A 22896-nucleotide genomic window follows, 5' to 3' on the forward strand; every position below is an offset into this window, starting at 1 on the left:
CTCCTCTATGAGGGAGATAAAGGTCATGCCATCTCAGTGTGGCCCTTTCTTGACCAGCTATAGATCTCTCCTGACTAGATCCATAGTCCATCTTTCTCATTTACGGTAACTACATAGTTCTGGTTGCCTCTACCCTGCTTGGCATTTCTTGTCTCTGCATTCTTGTCTGTCTGTCTGTGTCCATGTCTCCATTCTGTACTCTTTCTTTCCCCAGATATTCTTTCCTGTAAGGTGCAATTATTGCTTTTCTCTATTTTCTGAGCAGTAACAGCTGAAGTATTAAAAGCCTTAGTGAGAAAGAGCATGCTCATGAAGTCTAGTGCAAGAATGGGTTAGAGATCCCTGAGCTATCTCCAGTGAGCTGAAAAGCCTCAGTGTAGTACCCACCTGCAACCCTCAAAACCTTTCTTTCTACTCTTTTCAACAGTACGCAGGAATAATCTCTTTGAATATTTTTCTTGGCCAAATGAGGATACATAGTACAGGCATAGTCACTTGAATTTTAAAAAGCAAAAATTGCTTAAAATATTTAAATGCTCAACTCTGATACCAGACAAAACTATCAAGAACAATACAGAGAGTTTGATGTGAGCAGTATTTGTTTGAAAGCTGAATTAACCTTTAAGGATTACATTGTTTGGACTCATCAGCTTTAGTGAGTCTGGAAAAAGATGTAACTTTTTCCACTGCATGAATCTTCCTCTAAAGATACTACCCAAACTCAGAGCTATGTGCCATTTATTTTAACAGAAGTTATTTTTGAATGAAAAATTTCAAATGCAATTCAAAATGGAAGAACAGAACCCACATTTTGTTTTATTTTTATTTTTACTAATAAGGTTTTCCCTAGAAGAAATGTTTTAAAACATACAGATTTGTAGATCTGTTACTTCAAGAGAATGCCAAATAATTAAAAAGAAGTGGATGAAACATGCTCAAAAGTAATAAACTTTGCAAAGATGTTACAGCAGGTGTACTACCGATAAGCTACAGCTTAAAGTCTTAAAAGGTCATTTTGGATTCATACAGAAATCTATATCTGTGCTGCTTGTACTTTAAAAGGTTGTGAGCAACAGAGCAGAAAAATAAATTATTTTAATCTGCTAAAGATTTCCTTATACAACCTTCTGAGACAAAAATGTTAATTTAGTACCTCTGGCATTCAGAATGTTCTACTCTTGCAAATGTTTGCCTATTTTATACGGTCATGCATTAGTCTACTTAAAATACGAATGATCACCAACAATAGTCTTTTGTGGTAGAAGAAAGTCCTATTGAAAAGCAGGTGATTTGAATTTCTAATGAAAATATCTGCAGTGATATGTTCTACTATTCTGTTGAAAACAAGTATTTTTTAGGTAAATAAAATACTCTTTTTTTTTTTTTTTTTAAAAGTCAATGAGTTCAAGAGTCAGTGAGTTCATTTAGATAATGTGGGCAAATTCTTCAGACACTTTAAAGTCATTTTAGGATTAGAGAGAGTGGCAGAAACAGAACCTAAGTCATTCAAGGGCTGGTCCCATTTGCAGCATGAAACCACAGATTCCAAACTGTGGTTAGTGATATATTGGTATCTGAACTATAAGATGCCATGCTGCCAGTTTAGAGTAGAAGAATGAAAAACAGACTGATTTCCACCATGAGTACTGCCTTCACTAATTTCTGAGACTGTCAGTGCTAGAAAGCTTTTGTGCTGGCTATCCACGCCACAATTTGCCAGTAAGAGACAAAATCTGAAGTAGACAGCTAGGCTTTGTTCAGCTGCTTTGTGCTTCAGTAGCAGTGGGCAGAACATTTCCTATAAGAAGATGCAAACTACTAAAATGTGTCCCAAGTTAAAAAAAAAAAAAAACAACAACAAAAAAACAAAAAACTGACAGTCACACAGAAGCAAGATTTACAGAATGAAAATTTGCAACATTGACAAAAATGTGTCATATTTCATTTAATATGATAATTTGGTTTAATTACTTTTTAATTAAATTATACTTAGCTAATACTTGACAACTAAGACTCCTAATTTTACAGGAAGCCATTTCACAATGCAAGAAGTCTTAAGTGAACAACTAATTGGAAGAGCTTTTTGAACGTCAAGCATTATGTAAATGAAACGACTAGCCTACTTAACCTGTTCTAATGTGATTTTTTGAACTGTGTCCAAAGAGTGTAGTAAAGTGTAGTGAATTACTATGGTAATATGTACAGAAGGATTTCAGGAATTAACTTTTTTTTGGTAATTGCTTCTGCCTTTAGAGTTTTTCTTATTCTCCTTGACAGACGCTAAAAGAAGAAACACTTTTCTACATGAGTCTAAAAACTGTTTTCACAGTTTTAGTTTATTCAAAAAAATTTATTTTTACCTAAAGGATACGATCATTAAAAAATGCATGAATCTGATCTTGCTTCTGTTTCAATAGTGTTAAAATTCCTGCTTGGATTTCTCCCCTGCCCCAGCCTGGATGTGGAAGGATTGTGCTACATTTTTCTGTCATTTTTCACAAATATGTCTTTCAGCTAAGAGCTCTCTATGCCTTGTTTATAACATTTATTACTACTATGCTGACTTTTCAGAGTAAATGAAGTGTCCAAGGCAGATTCAGGAATGCCAGAACCCTTCCTGGCAGATGTCTCTAACTTCTTTTAAGAGTTTCCATTAGCAGGGCTTTTATAGCACTTCTGCAGACAACCTGTTTCAGTGCTAACCTGGACTTTCAGTCAGAACATTCTCTTCCTAGTGTCTTTGGCTGTAATTCACTTCTGTTTCTACTTATCTTATTCCTGGTGAAAAAAGAGGAGTCTGAAGGCTATTACTGCTCTGACCTTCAATATTTACTAGGAAAAAATTCTAATTTCTTAAGTTTTTTTTTTTTGGTTTGTTTCTCTTTTCTGTGTCTCCTGCAGCTGGTGTCAAGCAGACCTTCCTTTATTTGATTGCTGTGGGGCAGAGTGAAGTCTCACAGCTTCAGTACCAGCAGGTATTGGAAAGTTAAGGCAGGTGATACCCGGCCGAGCATTGCCTCCTTGAAAACAAAGACATCTAATCCAAGGCAAAGATCAACTCCAAATTCACATTTTCATGGAAGTGGCTCTTTTTAGAAGTAAAATTGAAACATGGTGGAACTTCTGTCCTTTAACAATACAGTAACAAACTCATTCTCGGTACCATGTTTTTTCAGCTGCACTTTTAATCCAATTATTCATGCTCCCAGGTATACATTAGCAAAGTATGTCCTTGAGAAGTAACTTATTAATTTTATACTCACATGTTGATAACTTTACGTAAGATTTCCTTTCTAAGTGGGTCCTTAATAATACGACCCTAAATCTTTATTTTAAAAGGTACTTACAGTGGTCTTTTTTTTTTTTCTCCTTCTTTTTTTTCCCTTTCCCTAAAATGTTAAGTACTCAGTTGTTTCCAACAGTTCAGGAAAGAATTTAAGAGTTTAAGTGCTCATTTATTTAAAAAAAAAAAAAAAAAAAAAAAAAAAAAGAAGTATAGCTGTGGATATAAAAGTAGTAAGTGCCTGATTATTCAGCTATAAAAAGCAGCTAAAGCTCCCGTTGACTTTAACTAGAGTTGAATATTTTCTGCACTTTTAAAAGTCAGGCTGTAATGTATGTCCAAGATATTTTATTTCATGAAATCAGTAGGCAACTGTAGAATATAAGCATCTAAAATCCAGCTTTCTCTATCCAGTCTAAGTGGACTTAGATCCACTTAGTCAACTCAGCCAGTTGACTCAAGCTTTGGTTTACATTACTGAATATGAGAAAAAAATTAAAAATTAAAAAAAAAAAATTATTGCCCTTTGTACCTAACACTCTACAAAACTCAGTAACTTCTGCCATCCCTTCTTTCCCCCAGTTTTGGGTCACATTTCTTTGGAATTCTTTGCTCTAAGCATCTCTTTTCATCTCTGAATATGTGTGGTGGTTTTTACCTTGCTGGGCAGCTGAACTCCACCACAACCACTCTCTCAATTGCCCTGCTTAGAAGAAGAGAGGATGAAGAAAGTATGCTGGGAAGAAAAAAACAACTCATGGGTTGAGATAAAGGTAATTTAATTAAAGGGAAAAGGAAGAGGGAAAAAAGAAGCAAATGCCATGTGGAAGCACAGAGAGGGAGAAAAGCAACTACTGTTTTCCACCAACAAGTGATGATCGGCCACGTCCAGGGAAGTAGGGCCTCCGTATGCATAGTGGTTGTTTGGGAGGACAGATGATTTCATAACAAGAGCCACAACCTCTCCCTGCCCCCCTGCGCCCCACACTCCTCTCCCCCCCCCCTCCCCTTTCCCTTCACCTTTCCCACTTTTTATTGCTGAGTGTGACACCATATGGTATGGAATATCCCTTTGGTCAGTTTAGGTCAGCTGCCCTGGTGATGTCGCCTCCCCACCTCTTGCCCACCCCCAGCCTGCTGGCTCTTGGGGGGATTGGAGGATGTCCTGATGTGTTGCCAGCGGCTCAGCAATAGACACAACACTGATGTGATACCAGTGCTGTTCTAGCTACAAGTGCAGAGCACAGCACTGTATGGGCTGCTGCGGGGAAAGTTAACTTCATCCTAGCCAGACCCAGCACAATATATAAGGGAAAAGCCTAAAGATTCCTGCTTCTTTGGCTTTAATATGTTCAACAGTTCAGTCTCAGGAACGAAAACATAGAGAAGTTGAATTAGAAAGGAGCTGAAGCTTAATTTGTATATATATACACAAAATTTATGACAACACAACATACTCATTACCCACCCATAATCAGCAGTCACATAAGGTTTTTGTTATGAGTAACGCATAGATCTAAAGTTTGTCCTTCTCCTTGTTCCTGTGTTGTTGCAATGCAATACAGTAATGAGATTATATCTCCCTGTATAAACATTTATGGGAATAAATTTGCTCTTACAAATGTTTTAAATTTCTCTGGCTCCAGAATATTCAGCATCAAAGGTTTAAGATAACTTTTAAATTGAATTTCCAGTTTAAAATAAAATATACGATGATTTGTGCACTCGGAACAGAGTCAATGCAGTCCTTAATTGTAAAAGGATAAGCTATTTCTGGTACCTTCTTTGCACACGAATTTCTAGAGAAAGAAAATCCTACCACAAAGTTCTGCTCCAGAGGCGGTGACTCCATACTCAGATTCTTGTGGGAGAAGACAATAGTTTGGGAGAAAAGAACATGCTGCTAAGAATGTCTGTCCCAAGTTGAGAGAAACAGATAAGGATGTAAAAGTTGCCTTATTCTGTCTCACTGAAGCACTGGAATTTCAGCTAATGATAGTAACACATTGAAGAACAAACCCCACTGGTGTATAAAGCTATTCTGATCAAATATTCTTCTTATCCTTTCACTGCAATGGAGCCATATATGAGCACTGAAAACTTGTTAAAACCTCTCCACAGGCTGCAGGGGAGCTGCTGCTGCGTGCCTGGAGCACCTCCTGCCCTCCTGCTGCACTCACCTGGGGGGCTGCAGGGCTGACGCTCACTCCTTGCTCTCCCATCTACTGTTGTGCAGCAGTTATTTTTCCCCCTTCTTAAATACATTGTCACAGAAGTGCAACCAACATCGCTTTTTGCCTCCTCTCTGGGCAGTGGCAGGTCCCTTTTGGAGCCAACTGGAACTGGCTCTTACTAACATGGGGTAGTTTTTGGACTCTTCTCACAGAGGCCACCCCTGCGGCCCTCACTATCAGAACTTTGCCACGTGAACCCAATAAAATGTAAAATGCTAAAAGCTAAATCATGTGGTTTGTGATAGTAGCTCTTGCATCATATTAAACACCAAAAACTACAACTGCAGTTTCATTCACTTTTGATCATATGCTGATTATATAATATGAACCAGCATTATTGAATACTGGGTAACATTTGAACTCAGTGTCCGGTTACTTCATTGGCAAGCTAAAAATCTCCTGAAATCAGTTTTTCCCTGACAATGTTTGCAGTACTTCATCCAGAAATCTTGTTTGAGTTATTAAAAAATTAGACTTTGTAGTAGAAATTAAACAGCTTAATATCATAGAATCATAGAATATGCCGTCTCCCAGCATTTCAGGAAGAATATTGTATATTAATATTTTGGATTTGTCATATCTTTCAGCTGCACAGAGAAGCTTGAACTGGAATCTAACTGGATTTCCGAGTATCTGTTAAAGACTCTAAAGGCTCATAAGTATTGGGACATTTTCTTTTAGCAGCAGTTTGATGTGTGACCATCCAGTTCTTCAAATATGAAAGATCGATAATAACACAAGAAAATCTAGTCTTTTATTTTATTTTATTTTTTGTACAAGGGAATGACCTGTGAAAAACAATCAATCATTTCATTAAAAAGGAATATAAAACGCAATATCAGTCAAGATAAATTGATTTAAACCAGTAACTGAAAGTCAGTCTTCTGGTGCACTGCTGTATGAAGGGAACTGGATTTTTAAGTGAGCTAAGGATGGACGTTTGCTCTTAGCAAGGTTTGGCATTCAGGACTAATAAAGCTGTAGGCTGTGGCTGCCTCAGGCAGAAGTTCCACTTCCAAGGGAAGTCCTCTGTCTAAAGAGATTAAGCAGGGATGAAATGAAAGAATGACGGAGTTCAATTGTTCAGTTTAGGTTTTTTTTTTTTTTTACATTGAAACTGGCTTTTCTGCCCCCCCCCCCCCCCCCCCCCCCCCCAGGCAAGTTGCACTGACATAAGAATAAAGGGAACTTATCTTTTATTTTATTTTATTTTATTTTATTTTATTTTATTTTATTTTATTTTATTTTATTTTATTTTATTTTAATTTATTTTTTCATGTTCGTAGTGACCTTACATTGAATTAAACCTGAAAGACCTAGAAATTCTTTTCCTTCTAACCATGTTGACATTTCCTGGTTCATAAGAACATGCTTAAGACAGATACTGAAATAAATTAGAAAATTAGGCAGCATATATTTGATTAGTAATTTATACATGAAAAGTATGTAATTGCTGTTATTTGTAAAAAAAAATATGCTTTAGATTATGTTGCCTACATATTACTTAAAATGTATACAGGTGATTCTAATAGAATATGCAGATTACTATTTCTAAACAATGTGTGAACAAGAATCGTGAATAATTATTTGCTGACACTTCATCTACTGCCCTAAGTTTACCAAAGACAGATGTTTATTTTGTGACAAATTCTCAGTTCTTCTTGTTTCTGATCCTCTGTCTCATGTACCATTAGTATGGCAGAAAAGGAATACCATTCTGATGACATAAAAATAAACTAATTTCACTTTGGACCTGCAGTTAAACACAGCACCAGATTCAGGTTGGTAGCAATTGTTAAGATTTATTGGCCCTAAAATGATTCTGCAAAATACACACCTCATTTTTTGTCTGAAAGCAATAAGAACGAGAGGGGGTTCTAGGGTTTGAAGTTGTTAAAATGAAGTTGTTAAAGAAAATAAAACAACAACATTTGAGCAATGCTTCATTGATGTCACCATTGCTGGTTGCCATAGCTGTCAAAACAGGCCACATCATAACCGTGAAGGTGGAGGAAAAACTGCTGGCCAAAACTAAAGTTCTGAGGCCCCCTTTTCACAAGATAAGAATGAAAGTGAAGATAAAAGAAGAAAGATGTCATGAGGGGGAGTGGAGAGGCAGGTGACCTATTCTCCGTAATCACCAGTGATAGAACCCACGGGAAAGGTGTTAAGCTGAGGCAGGGGAAGTTTATACTGGACATCAGGAAGAGGTTCTTCACTGGGAGGGTGGTCGCACACTGGAACAGGCTCCCCAGTGAAGCAGTCGCTGCACCAAGCCTGTCTGAATTTAAGAATTGATTGGACTGTGCACTGAGTCACATGGTCTAAACTTTTGGGTAGACCTGTGCGGTGCCAGGAGTTGGACTTGATGATCCTTATGGGTCCCTTCCAACTCGGGATATACTATGATTCTATGGTTCTATGATTTCCATTGCAAGTGTAACTTTAAAATCAGGCAGAGATCAGTCTTGCTTATGGTAAACTTCTAATCTAATGAGAGATAAAATAAATCCCTGTATAAATGCATATGCATGTTTATGTATATATGGTCATGGATGGGTGATTTTGGTAGGCTTACTTCCTGAAGGAACTTTTTGGTCCACAGACTTCCTGGAAGAGAGTTGAATTAAAACACAAAACTACCATGGCAGCCTTGGTGGATCCTGCTCATTTTTTCAGTAGCATAGTGCTAAGAAGAATTTATTACAATTTTATATATATTTTTAGAGGATCTTTAAAGCCCTTGCCAATTGGCCTCAAGAGCTATGGCATTTCCATTACTCTCTGCCTTAAAGGGCTCCCACTGAGAAATTCCTTTACACATCACTTACAGCTGTTCAGTATTTACCTGTTGTACCTGCCACATTGAGGTTGTGTTAAGACCACAAGTTCTAATGTTGTTAATTATTGAAACAAATATATTAAAAGTACAGATTAAATAAAGCTGGAAACTGTGATGAATACATTACTTTAATGCTTGAGCACACATGAGAATTCAGAATGTGCAGCAGCTATAATTTGTTTAAATGTTCTATGAATAGGATATTAATTACTCCATATAGTTCTTAAGTACTTTACGACTGAAATGCTTACATGCATTTGAAAAACAAGTATCAATGTCTTTACGTTCTTCTATTTCCTATTTTTTTCCCCCATCTTTGTGCACTTTCATTGCCTATGTCAGCTAAATGAGTTCCTTTAACCCTTAGTGGTAACTATGAGCTCTGGACCTTGCTACTCATTTGATTCCTGGTTTTGGTGTTTGGTGCATTTATGTGGGAAAGCTAAAAAAATGAGAGAAGATTGGATGCACCCAGTGAAAAAACATTTGTCAGGCAGTGTCAGATGCTTAAGGTGTGTCACAAAGCCTTACTTTTAGAGCAAAAGAATATTCTTAAATAGAAAAAATATTGTCATTTCTCTAGAATTTAATCATTCCACATTGCCACTGCTCAGACTTCCCTGCCACTCTTCTAATACCCTGTGCAATTTTAGCATCTCTTGGTAAACTGGTAGAAATAGCAAAGAGCCATTAGGAACGATCTGTATGACAAGGAGCAGACACTTTCACAGGTAAATTATTCAGCCTTGAATTCCACCCCCATCCTCCACTCCCCAAAGTCTCAGCTTCGGGTCCACAGAAACAACAAAAAAAGATTCAACAAGGATTCTTATCTTGACAGAATTAATCTGATTTATGTGACACAAGATGCAATCAACTTGAATACATAATTTGAAAGGTCAGCTTGAAGGATTAGAACAGTTTGATTGTGAAGTGTGCACAGAAATCTTGATATGAGAGATATGATGAATTTCTTCAAATTGCTATTGGAGCAATAAAAAGCACAAGGTTGAAATGTTTGAAAATTAGGTGTGCTCACATAATTTCCACCTCACTGGTTTCCTGTCTAGAAAGGGAGAAAAAGTCTTGGGGAATCCTTTGAGGAGTGGATCATGAAAACCCCTCATCTAACGGCTGCTATAATTTCAGCTCTCTGCAGAAATGGTTATAAAAGTCCCCCAAGGAACACCAAGGCAGCTGCAGTGCTGCAGGATATACCTTTGGATGGCAGGAATTCATCTGTGATGAATTCCCACACAAGCTGAACTTTGCTCTTCCCCTGGATGCTCATTCAGACTTTGGTGCAGTAGCACAAGGGCTGCTGCAGACATGCTAAGAGCAGAGCTCCCTGCGTACTCAACATAACGAGGGCAGCTGGGGAATGCTTCCTTGGCTGCAGCTAGAAGCACTTCTCTTGACCACTGTCTACAAAGTATTCACGTCCCAATCAAATGCTCTGTTAGTTAAATCCTTTCCTCATTTCCTTTTAGCATTTAAGTATTATTTGATTCTCTCCAAAGCCAGTACTGTCTTGTGTCTTAATGCAAGAATATCAAAGGGGACACCGATGAATTCACCCCCCAAAACTGTTTTATTTTCAGTCTAATTTAATCTTACAGAAAAAATTGGTGGCTCCAAATATCTAATTATGTTTTCTTAGAAGCTTAAAAGTGAAATGTAAATGTTAATGATGATTATATATTTATATACTTTTTTTTTTTTTTTCCCCAAGATCTGCTCTAATAGCATTTTTTCTGCTCATACCAGCTGGTTCTGCAATAGCAGTTATGTGATGCATCTTCCAAAACTGCAGTAAAAAGTCTGATACTGAGTCTCTCTACAGCTCATTTTGCCGTAAAGAGAATCTAAGCTATATGATATTACTATTTTTTTGTTTGTTTTGAGATTTTAAGTAGCTATATACTAAGCTAAAGCTATGATAGGTATACACCTTCCCTCTTAAATATAGGCAACAAATGTGAAAAATTAATTAAGGGCAGCAAGGCAAAGAGCTCTAGAAGAAATTAAGATAAAATAAGATAACATGTTCCTTTCAGATGTGTGAATATTTTGTTCTCATCAGTGTTTCTTATCTAATGCTCAACATTGCACTATAACCTTGACATTGCTAATGGATCCGAGCAGCCAGGCAAGGACTCGTGCAGCCTAACTGCTTCCCTGAATAAAATATTTTCGGGTAGTGTTAGGCACAATTCACAAATCAGATAGCGAAATGTTACTACCCTCTATCCAGTCAATAACCTGATAAACAGGGCACTCATCCAGAATAAGAAGGAGTTCATCCATCTCCCTCATCTACTCTGAATAGATTTGAGTCATTACCCACTTTATGACAGTGGTCTTGCCACCAGACCTCTTACATTTTTCAACTTTGAAAAACAAAAAAACAAAACACACACACACACACACACACACACAAACAGAATTCCAGATACAGCACACTTCTTCTTAAATCATCAGGATTTGAAATCAACTTTATCATTCTTGGAGTGCTTTTTTTTTTTTTTTTTTTTTTTTTTTTTTTTAAGCAAAATGGAGCTGGGTTGGTAGAAAAGAGTGAAGTAGCCTGCTATGAGATACCTTAACAGCAGGGAGAGTTAAAGGCTGGTTTTGACTAGGTGATCTCCTTGACAAACTTGAGCTGTTGAATAAAAAGCAATTGTTGGGTCTAAATTTAATCTTGCTAATGAATTTTGCTTTCCAAGAACATTCTAGGTAAAAATTTGCTTTTATAGAGATAATGATTTCATCAAAGAATATTCTTTGTTGTTGTTGTTGTTGTTGTTTTTTTGTTCTTGTTTTTGTTTTGGAGTATGACTCCAACATTCAACTGGATTATTTTTCAGATGTTTATTTGTCAAAAATATATCCTGATGACAGACATTGAATCCTGCTGACAGTATTAATTTTTACACGTGTTATGTGTAGTTGTGAAAATGTGATATGCCTTGTACACCACCTATTTTGTATATTATTATTATTATTATCCCTTCCTTTTTTGTCCTATTAAACAGTCTTTACCTCAACACAACAGTTTTACATTTTTCCCAATTCTCTCCCCCATTGCAGAGTGAGTGAATGGTTGTGTGGTGCTGAGCTGCCTGCTAGTGTTAAAGAACAAACATATTTAAAAAATCAAGAAAAGTTTTTCTACATTAGAATTCCACTTATTCTAACTACATATAGCAACATAACATTTTGTTCACATCTTGAGTAAGAATGAAAAGAAAAATAAACCTTGAGTTTTGTTTTTGAGAAGCTAATTTAAATAACAATATTTTTCATTTACAGAATCTCTTTACGGATGGAATCTCACCAAAACAAATTGTGCAGTCTTAAGGATTTCACCGTTTGTTACTTTTCACGATCAGTGAAAAAGTAGGGAGGAGATAAAATGAAACAATCTATTTCTAATGCATAAACCAGCTGAACTTTATACTTTTAGGTATAGTGTCACCATAGGTGAGTGTAAGTGTCACCTTTTAGGTAAGTGTCACCATACCGAGTGAGTGAAAACTCACATATTGCAGAAGGTTCTATTTATCTATGGACAGAATCACAGAATAAATCTAAATGTAATCATTTTCAATAATGATTCAGTAACCAATCTGCAGCAGTTAAAAAAATAGGAAGGGGATCCTTTCTTCCCTGTCATGTTTCATGAGGGTTGCAGCTGCCATGGAAAACTTGATTACAGAGTAGCTCCATGTAAAGCTGTGTTGTGGGTTAACTGAGAGAAAAGTCAATGCACAGATGCTTGACAATGAGAGGGAAGAATGGATCCATATGTCTAGTTAATAAGGCTAGATCCATACAGGCTTCTCCAAAGAGCTTTCTGCATATTCTTATATTCTTATACTCTTCAGCCTGATGGAGTTAAAGGAATGTTTGGGCAACACTCTCAGACATAGATTTCACCTCTTGATCTGCTAGGGGTCAACGCCTCTCAATGCCTCTCCGGGAGCACCAGCACCTCCCTAGCCAGTCAATTGGTGGTAGGTCTCTTACATTAGTAGATAACACTCACAAGTTCATAGATCCATCTTGTTAAATCTTGTTAACAAGAAGTGAGCAACACAAATTGTTTCTGAAACTGTACTATAGCTATTTTCTGTAAAGGAGGGACCTAAGCCTGAAACATTTCTGCTTATATTTCTCTGCTCAATCTGTTGTTTAGATATTACATTCAAGCAACTACCTAATTTCCAAATAATTTATTATTCTGCAGATTATCTTCTTTCTTAGAAGTCATTCAGTGGATAAGGAATTGGGTTGAAGGTTGCACTCAGAGAGTAGTGGTCAGTAGCTCAGAGGTCCATCCTGGGACTGGTGTTGTTTAATATCTTCGTCAATGACAGACGGTGGGATCAAGTGCACTCTCAGCAACTTTGTAGATGACACCAAGCTGAGTATTGCAGTTGATAAAACAAAAGGAAGGGAAGCCATCCAAAGGGACCTGGACAAGCTTGAGAAGTGGGCCCATGTGAATCTAATGAGGTTCAACATGTCCAAGTGCAAGGTGCTGCACCTGGGTTGGGGCAATCCCAGACATGAGCACAGACTGTGTGAAGAACTCATTGAGAGCAGCCCTGCAGAGAAAAACTTGTGGGTTTTGGTGGATGAAAAACTTGACATGAGCCAGCAGTGTGTACATTGCAGCCCAGAAGGCCAACTGCATTCTGGGCTGCATCAGCAGAAGCATGGGCAGCAGGGCGAGGGAGGTGATTGTGCCCCTCTGCCCCTTGTGAGGCCCCATCTGCAGTCCTGCATCCAGGTCTGGGGCTTTCAGCATAAGGATGTAGACCTGTTAGAACAGGTCCAGAGGACAACCCCGAAGATGATCAGAGGGCTGAATCACATCTATGAAGAAAGACTGAGGGAACTGGGGCTGTTCAGCCTGGAGAAGAGAAGGCTTCAGGGAGACCTCATTGTGGCCTTTCAATAGTTAAAGGGGGCTTATGAAAAAGATAGATAACTTTTTACTCGGCAGATAATGATAGGACAAGGGGGAATGGCTTTAAATTGAAAGAGGGGAGATTTAGATTGGATGTTAGGAGGAAATTCTTCACTCAGAGGGTGATGAGGCACAGGACCAGGTTGCCCAGAGAAGCTGTGGATGCCTCATCCCTGGAGGTATTCAAGGCCAGGCTGGATGAGGCCCTGGGCAACCTGATCTAGTGGGTGGCATCCCTGCCCATGGCAGGGGGGTTGGAACTGGGTGATCTTTAAGATCCGTTCCAACCCAAACCATTCTGTGATTCTATGAATGATTCTCTGATTCTGTGATTACATCATAGAAAAGTGTTTTGCTGCTTTTTGGTCCATTACTTAGACTTAATTCCCTGTAATATCTGTGACTCTGTCACTGCTTGAAAACTGCCAGTTCTGAACTTAATTCAACAAGGTTAAATCAGTACTAAGTCAGCCTCCAGAAGTAAGTATCCTCATATGTCGACATGATTCCAGAATGAAGAATTTTAGAAAAGAAATGGCAACTTTTGTGAAAGATGCAGAAATAAAACACTTTGCGTTGCTGGTAAGAATGACTGTTATGTTTGCAAGATACTTTGGTTTTCATACATTTTATGACAGCTGCATATACTTTCAAAAGAAAAAAAAAGTTTTCTTAAGAATACAAATTTATTTGTGATTTCCTTTCCTCATAGTGTAAGGAAACATCCAAACAGCAAAAAAGGCAATAAAAGTCCAGAGAGATGATGTAGTGCAGGATTATGATACTTGACAATATTATAGCAATGAACAGGAAAAAAAAAAAAAAAAAAAAAAAAACACCTTCAAATGACATACAAAGGGATATTTCCTATTTATGCAAATTAGGATCACGTAAGGAATGATCAAAACAGATTTCCTATAGAGTGCCAATTTGTTAAATGGAACAGACTGAAAATGACAGGGCATTTCACACAGAATAGGGCATGCAGGCCTATTCCAAGCTGAATGGGATCATGAACAGTAATTTGAAAATAGCATATCACACATCTTGTCGCCCCAGAGTATACACCCATGAACAAGGTACTGGTCATTGTTCCCTGTGTAAAGGCTCTCCATTTTCCTGCTTAATACAGAACATTTTATATTCCTAGAGAAAAGAGGTCTTCTTTTCCAAGCACCAGAAAAGTTGTCACATAATTTGGAAAGCTAGCAGCACTTTGTAATGATGCCAATTTGGTAGAAAAAGAATAGATTGCACGATGTGTTATTTACGAAAATAATTCCAACTACGTCTGGATTCTTTTCTGAACCAGGTTTAGAGCCTCAGGAAAAGAACTGAAGCAAAATTAAATTGCCTAAGTAAAATTTTCAGAGAGAAATGTTCTTTATGAAATAAAAAAATCTCACTCTTCCTCCAGGGACAGTAGCTTGCTGTAGTCTTTTGCAAGGTGGACAGTGATCTTTGTTAAAAGACTTATGGTAGGGTGTAAGAAAAACCATGCCTACTTGCTATAACCTTTGAGCTATTTCATGTGATGTACTTTGGTTATTGATGCAAAGACTTGAACATACCAAGAAAATGCCATAACACAGAGCTTTAAACTGTCACTTTTTTGGATCTTCCTTTCTGGTTGCAGAAAAAAAAAAAAAAAAAAGTTTTTAATTGCGTGTGTACCATTGCACAAAGCAAGAAAGTTCTCTGCATCCTCTTCCCAAATAGCTCATGAGTTTCTTTATAACTCCTCTCTCTGTTTCTTTACTTTCACAATAGGCTACTCATATGTCCTTAGCTTGGGTTCAAGCACTCTGTTCAGAGTTGGCAAAAATTCTGCAGCCTCATTGTGGGTTGTATGTGTGTGTATACATGTGGCTTGTTATTTGATGTCCACGGGGGGTTTACCCACCTCAGAAACTGCCTTGCTCTCCCACACATGAAGTGCTCAGAAGACAAGCTCTTCTGTTCCCTCAGAAGATGCTTTTCAGAGACTAAGAAGAACTTCATGCGGGGATGCAACTCCCTGTGAACTACAATTTCTTCCTCTTCTCATTCTCAAAGAATATTTTTTCAGTGACCAAGAAGATGGATGGAATAAATAGTAAACTAATAGCACAGCTGAATAAAAGTGGGTCAGCAGAAGCATTGAAACACATTGAATCCTTCAGGACTGACTGACTTTTCTCCTCCTTTGGTGTCTCCACAACTAACTGGCAATGAACTTGTCTTGGCAGTTTCTGGAACTGACTAAAGGCACAAAAGTAAGGGTAGAAGGAGGAAAAGTTAAAATAAAAGGCCAAAAGTCCATTTACATTTGGACTAGAGAAATAAGGACTTCTGAAAAGTAGGAGGTCAATAGAGGTAGAACAAGAAAATAAAACAAGACTGGAAGCCTGGATGGAAGATGAATAAGCAGGAGAAAGCTCCAGGAACAATTTAAATGCTCACAGTAACTGGCAGCTAGGGAGATGTATTTTACATTTATACCTTCATGTTACATCAGAACCATTGTAGGATGTCATGGGAGCTCCAGATGAGACCCTCTGTAGGTGCATGCTGTTGAACAAGTGTTGAAAGGGCTTAGTTGTAATATGACCAACATTTCAAGCTGTAAGCAGGGTCTCCACTGGGCTCTTGAAAAACATCTGGGGTAAAACAGCTGGTAGTGTTTTCCTCCATCTTTCCAGTAGAGGGGATCAATATTGAAAGGAACAGGTGAACCCAGCTGATAAATACGTCACTCCAAAGCTAAAGCCACTGTCCTGGTTTCAGTTAGGATAGAGTTAATTTTCCTCCTAGTAGCTGGTAGGGTGCTATGTTTTGGATTAGGATGAGAAGAGCGCTGATAACATGCTGATGTTTTAGTTGTTGCAGAGCAGTACTTACACCAAGCCAAAGACTTTTCAGCTTCTTGCTCTGTCCTGCCAGCGGGTCGGCTAGGGGTGCAGCGGGAGCTGGGAGGGGACAGACCCAGGACAGCTGACCCAAAGTGGCCAAAGGGGTATTCCATACAATCTAAACAATATATAGGGGTGGCTAGCCGGGGTGGGGGGGCGGCTGCTCAGGGATAGGCTGGGCATCAGTCAGCGGGTGCATTGTGCATCACTTATTTCGTACACATTATTATTATTATTATTATTATTATTATTATTATTATTATTATTATTATTATTATTATTATTATTTTCCTGTCTTAATAAACTGTCTTTATCTCAACTCACAGACTTCACTTTCCCGTTTCTCTCCCCCATCCCAGAGAGGGCTGTGTGGTGTTTAGCTGCCGACTGGGTTAAACCACAACAGCCACCAACACAGTTTCATGTTTCTTCATCATGGGAAGGTCTACATGACACCGAGCCTATTGACTCCTGATGGGGAGCACCTTTCTATGAGGGGGAAAAGGATTTTTTTGCCCAGGAATTAGCAGGGCTGATAACAATCCTTATGAACAAGAAGGCAAGCAAAGGGGACAGGAGACCTTCATGTATGACCAGAGAGCTCCTGGTGAAGCTCAGACAGAAGAAGGAAGTTTGCAGCATGTGGAAAAAGGGACAGACCACTTGGGAGGAATATAGGGACACTGTCAGAGTATGCAGGGATGTTACAAGGAAGGCCAAGGCCCATTTGGAATTTAATCTGGCAAGGGATGTCAAGGACAATGAGAAAGACTTCTTCAAATAAATACATCAGTAGAAAAAGGAAGACTGGGGAAAATGTCAGCCCACTGCTGAATGGGGCAAGGGGCTCTGGTGACAAAGGATATGGAAAAGGCAGTGTTGCTGAATGCCTTCTTTGCTTCAGTCTTTACTGCTAAGATCAGCCTTCAGGAATCTCAGATCCTAGAGACAAAAGAGGAAGTACAGAGAAAGAAGGACTTTCCCTTGGTCAAAGAGGATTGGGTCAGAGATCATCTAATCAAACTTGACATCCACAAATCTGTGGGCCCTGATGGAATGCACCCACGGGTGCTGAGACAGCTGGACAATGTTATTGCTAGGCCACTCTCCATCATCTTTGAAAGGTCATGGAGAAAAGGAGAGGTGCCTGAGGACTGGAAGAGAGCCAATATCTCACCAGTCTTCAAAAAGGGCAGGAAGGAGGACCCAGGCAACTACAGGCCAGCCAGCCTCAACGTCATCCCTGGAAAGGTGATGAAACAGCTCATCCTGGAGGTCAGCTCCAAGCATGTGGAGGATAAGAAGGGGATCAGGAGTAGTCAGCATGGATTCACCAAGCGGAAGTCATGTTTGACCAATCTGATATCCTTCTATGATGAGATGACTGGTTGGGTAGATGAGGGGAGAGCAGTGGATGTTGTCTACCTTGACTTCAGCAAGGCTTTTGACATTGTCTCCTTTAATGTCCTCATAGACAAGCTCTGGAATTGCAGCCTAGATGTGTGGACGGTGAGGTGGATTGGCAATTGGCTGGATGGCAGAGCTCAGAGGGTTGTGCTTAGTAGTGAAGAATCCAGTTGGAAGCCTGTAGCTAGCAGCGTTCCCCAGGGGTCAGCACTGGGTCCAGTGTTGTTCAACTTATTCATCAGTGACCTGGATGATGGAATTGAGTACACCCTCAGCAAGTCTGCAGATGACATAAAACTGAGGAGTGGCTGATACACCAGAGGGCTGTGCTGTCATTCAGAGGGACCTGGACAGGGTGGAGGGATGGGCCAAGAGGAACCTCATGAAGTTCAACAAGGGCAAGTGCGGGGTCTTGCCTGCACCTAGGGAGGAATAACCCCGAGCACCAGTACAGGCTGGGGACTGACATGCTGGACAGCAGCTCTGCAGAGTGACCTGGGAGTCCTGGAGGAGAGCAGGCTGACTGTGAGTTAGCAATGTGCCCTTGTGGCCAAGAAGGCCAATGGCATCCTGGGCTCCATTCAGAAGAGTGTTGCCAGCAGGTCAAGGGATCCTGCCCCTCTGCTAAGCCCTGGTGAGGCCACACCAAGAGAACTGTGTCCAGTTCTGGGCTCCCCTGTACAAGAGGGACATGGAGTTGCTGGAGCGAGCCCAGCAGAGGGCTACTAAGAGGATGAGGGGACTGGAGCACCTGTCATATGAGGCTGGGCTGAGAGAACTGGGCCTGTTTAGCCTGGAAAAGAGAAGACTGAGGGGAGACTTCATTAATGTATGTAAATGTCTGCGGGGAGGGTGTCGAGAGGATGGAACCGGTCTCTTTTCAGTTGTGCCCAGTGATAGGATGAGAGGCAATGGGCACAAACTGAAGCACAGGAGGTTCCAGCTAAATATGAGAGGGCACTTCTTCACAGTGAGGGTGACAGAGCACTGGAAGAGGTTGCCCAGAGAGGTTGCGGAATCTCCTTCTCTGGAGATATTCAAACCCCACCTGGATGCCATCCTGCACAATGTGTTCTAGGTGATCCTGCTCGGCAGGGAGGTTGCACTAAATGATCTTCAGAGGTCTCTTCCAACATTGGCCATTCTGGGATTCTGTGAATTCCTTCCAAAATGAATGTTGCTAATTTCCTCCAAACACTAAGGTCCAAACCAGCATTTTGTAAATGAAACAATCAGATGACTTGCTTAAAAACTTCACTGTTGCTCTGAATCAAAACTCACTAGCAGGAACAGACAAATATGAATGATAGTATTTAACCTACAAAATTTACGTTGGTGAATACAAAACTTTCTTCCTCACATCTGTTATTGTGCTTCAGCATGCCCTTGATAACAGTCCATTCTTAAAGTTATGAGAATGCATCATGACCTTCTGTCTGTGTCACACAAAGCTTCTTACAGAGATGTCCATCCTCACATGAAATCATTACGTAGAGAGGAAAAAAAACATCTAGGAGATGACTGTTCGGACCTTCCATGCTGAGAATACAAGGGGGTGTTATCTTTACACAACATGAGTATTTGTGAGTTTTGATTGAAGCCAGTTTCCCCATTAAAATATTAATTTTGTGGACATCTGATGTAAAGAGGATTCCTCATGTACTCAGGTCTATTCAGATTTCTGTCCGCAAGTGAAGACCATGATGAACTGTCTTGAATAGCTGTGAAAAGAGATAAAACTGTATTACCTCACATCTAAAGTTAGTTATGGAAGTCTGTCATATCAAACAGAGAAGGAGACCAAAGTTAATGAACTGCTTTCAGTGTGATGGCTTTCTTTGAAAGCATCTGTGTTTCCACATAGCAGTACCATTGGAGAAAACCTATCAGAATTGGTGAGAGGCTCCATAATTAATAAGGCACAGGAGCACAGTGCTGCTTAATGTAACATGGCAATTCTGGACTGTAGACACTGTTACCATGGACCTTCATTTACAAAGACTCAGTCACTATCCCCAGAAAATCAGGACCTATCAGTACCCCAGATGGCACACATATGAAATAATTTAATTATCAAACAGTAAGGAAAGTAATGTTTTGGTACTCTTCATGGCTAGATTCTGCCCTTGCAGCTACTTTAGGATTCATTGCATTGAAGCACCTGTTTGGTACTATTGTTTGAAACAGGACATAGATAGCAGTTGGCCAAATATTGAAAAAAAAGCAAGACTTAAAGGAATCCCAAATGTTAAAATGGCTTGAAGTCAGTGTACTTCAAGCAAGCAGAAGGGCAGACAAGTTTGTTTCAGAAACTTAAATAGCAAGTGTTTGTTGTTTTGTTGTTTTGTTGTTGTTGTTGTTGTTGTTTTGTTTTGTTTTTCAAGTATTTTATTTAATTTTATATACTGATGTCTGCAACGAATTGTTTGAGCAGACTGAAGTTATTCAGAGAATAACATATCCTGAAAGGAAAAAAGTAGCATATTAAAACCATTAATTTAAGATATGCTCTATTCAAGTCTAGGAATAACAGCCTTCTCATTATACATAAGTGAAATCAAGTCATAAAAATAAACTGCAAGCCTGAATGCTTAAAGATGTAAAACATTATTGTTTCACCTGCAGAAAATGAAGCAAAAGCTTGTGTTCTCTCTGTTTCACACCTTCTAGGATTGCAGGTTCATATGAACCTGAAGTCTGAATAGACAATAGCCTAAAGAGTTAGTTCTTCAGGGTCTAAAGGGTCTAAACAGGTAACTCTAAAGAGGTAAGAGGTAAGTCTAAGAGGCAACTCAGGCTTTAATATTGGATTACATATGCTTGGATTCATTCAAGAAAAATTGTAACTCTGGGTAATTTAGAGAAGATAGAAGTTCTGAAGAATTTCAGAAAGTGGCTTGGAAAAAAATACCTAAAATGCTCTGATGTTTCTGTAAAACAAGCAAGATAATTAGAAATATTATGAGTACACATTAAATAACATATTTGTTATCTAAAATTGTTAGTAAGATCCAGCCATTAAGATACTTCATCAATAAGAAAAAGAAAATCAGATTTACATATTACTTATTTCATAGGTATATCATGACTTAACATTAGGAAATATAAATTAGGAGAGCTGAACACTCTTTATTGTGACCTGCCATATTTAAATCCTTATCTCCAACTCCTTCTCTTAGATGTTGGGGTAGAGTATTGTAAAAAACTCATTTTTTTTTCATTTTATTTATTTTATTTTATTTTATTTTATTTATTTTATTTTATTTTAATTTTATTTTATTTTATTTCTGACACAGCACAGCATTCTGTTCTCCTGAAACATCTTCTACTAAAATAGTAAAACCTCAAGTTCTGGTACAGTAGAAATTAACTGTTGCATGACATGTCACGTAACTACAAGGAATCTCAAATTTATTAATTGAATGTTTGGAACTGATTATGGGAATTTATTAATCTTGTTTGTATTTTGACCAGATTAAGAAAACAAAACAAAACAAACCAACCAACCAACCAACCAAACAAACAAAAATTAAAACAAGACTTGTTTGAATCCATTTCTTTCTGGAAATCCATTTCTTTCTGGATGTCTCTACTTAAAACAAAGTCTTTGTTTTCTACAAGGATTATGCCAAATGAATCAATAATTCTAAGTCTGAGATCTTAAGAAGGAGACTTGATCAGAACTTGCACACATGTAGTCAAAAGTAAAACCTGTAGACCTTGTACTCAAATAAAACACAGACTTTTAACTTCTGAATTCTGAAGGAAGTATAGATAACTAATGCGATGAAAAATTGGCATAGGGTAAATCTAGAGTCATGTCTAATTTGATATTTACTAAGCTGAAAGTCTTAAGTAGGCATTAAATATTTGTTACCCTGAATTATTTTCTGAGGTTCTTAGTTTTTTTTCCAGGCATTGACTGCAAATCAGACTTTAATAGAAGATAGAATTCAATCAAATACCCTAAACTATTTTAGTGAAAAGGAAACTTAATGTACCTTCCTTGCTCTGCTGGAATAGTTTAATGGTGTCAAACATTGATTTAGCATTCATACTGATAGAACTCTTATTAAAAAGATTTGGAAAATATTTTATACTTTATATATTGTGAATTTTCAAATAAACATACTTTTATTTCTTGGGAAATAAAATAGTAAATAGTAACTGGGAACAAGAACTAACATTAAAAAAAAGGGAGCGCTGTATTACTTTTTTTTTTTTTTTTTTTTTTCCCAGATGGCACTACAATGACATTTATGGCCATCTCTACCTTAATAAAATGCATAGGTAAAACCTTAATATAAGGCTCTCAAGATGTAAGGAATTACTATCTTGTATGTCACAATGAGGAAAATGTCCCTCTACATCCTCTACCTTCCCTCAAACACATACAATCCCCAAGTCCCCTTTTCCCTTCCCCAGCCACTAGAACTAGTTTTATTCTGGAGCCTTAATAAAGAAGCATGAAACCCATGCATTATATATTCCAGTGTATCACTGTAATGACTTAAGTATATTAAAATAATATCCAGATTAAAAAAAAAAAAAAAAAAGTAGATATTGAGCAAAATGCCAGATGTCTTCACTGCAATATAATCATTGCAGAAGTTACATTAAAGAACACCACTCCTTCTGAAAAAAAAAAAAAATAATAAAAAAATTGTACCTTATTGGACTGAAATAATTTATTTAGCTTCTGATTCCAAATCATTCTCATCAGCTAAGATATATCATTTCATAACAATTCTTACTTATAAAGATTACATCTTACAAACCTTCATTTTCTTGTGAAACTATAACTAAAATTAAATTTCCAGAATAAATGCTTTTAATTCAGTCACTTTTGTTATTCAGCATTAATAGTAATATGGAAATATTTTATGTATATTGACAAAAGTAAGTACTAAATATGAAATGTCATTTTTTATTAGTGAATTGTAGACTTTAAGGCTTTCAGAGTGGTTTCTGTAAAAATAGTTCCATATCCATTTTACATAAGTCTATTAAATTATGAATAGAAATTCATGAAATCAATCTAACAATCTGTATAAGTAATTCTGCTGTGCATATGTAATACCGTGTTAGACTACTACCAACTAATTTCTTCAAGTCTATAAGGTCTGCACAGGCTGCGGTACACTTTCCACAATAAAAGTCGGTGAGATTTCTGTTCCCTTTTCCAGCTACTGTTGTCAGAAGCTTTATGCTACGACTTTTATTATAGCATTTATTCTTCTAACTCCATCCAAAACAGGGGTTTA

This window comes from Cygnus olor, chromosome Z (genome assembly GCF_009769625.2).
Source record: "Cygnus olor isolate bCygOlo1 chromosome Z, bCygOlo1.pri.v2, whole genome shotgun sequence".
NCBI lineage: Eukaryota > Metazoa > Chordata > Aves > Anseriformes > Anatidae > Cygnus > Cygnus olor.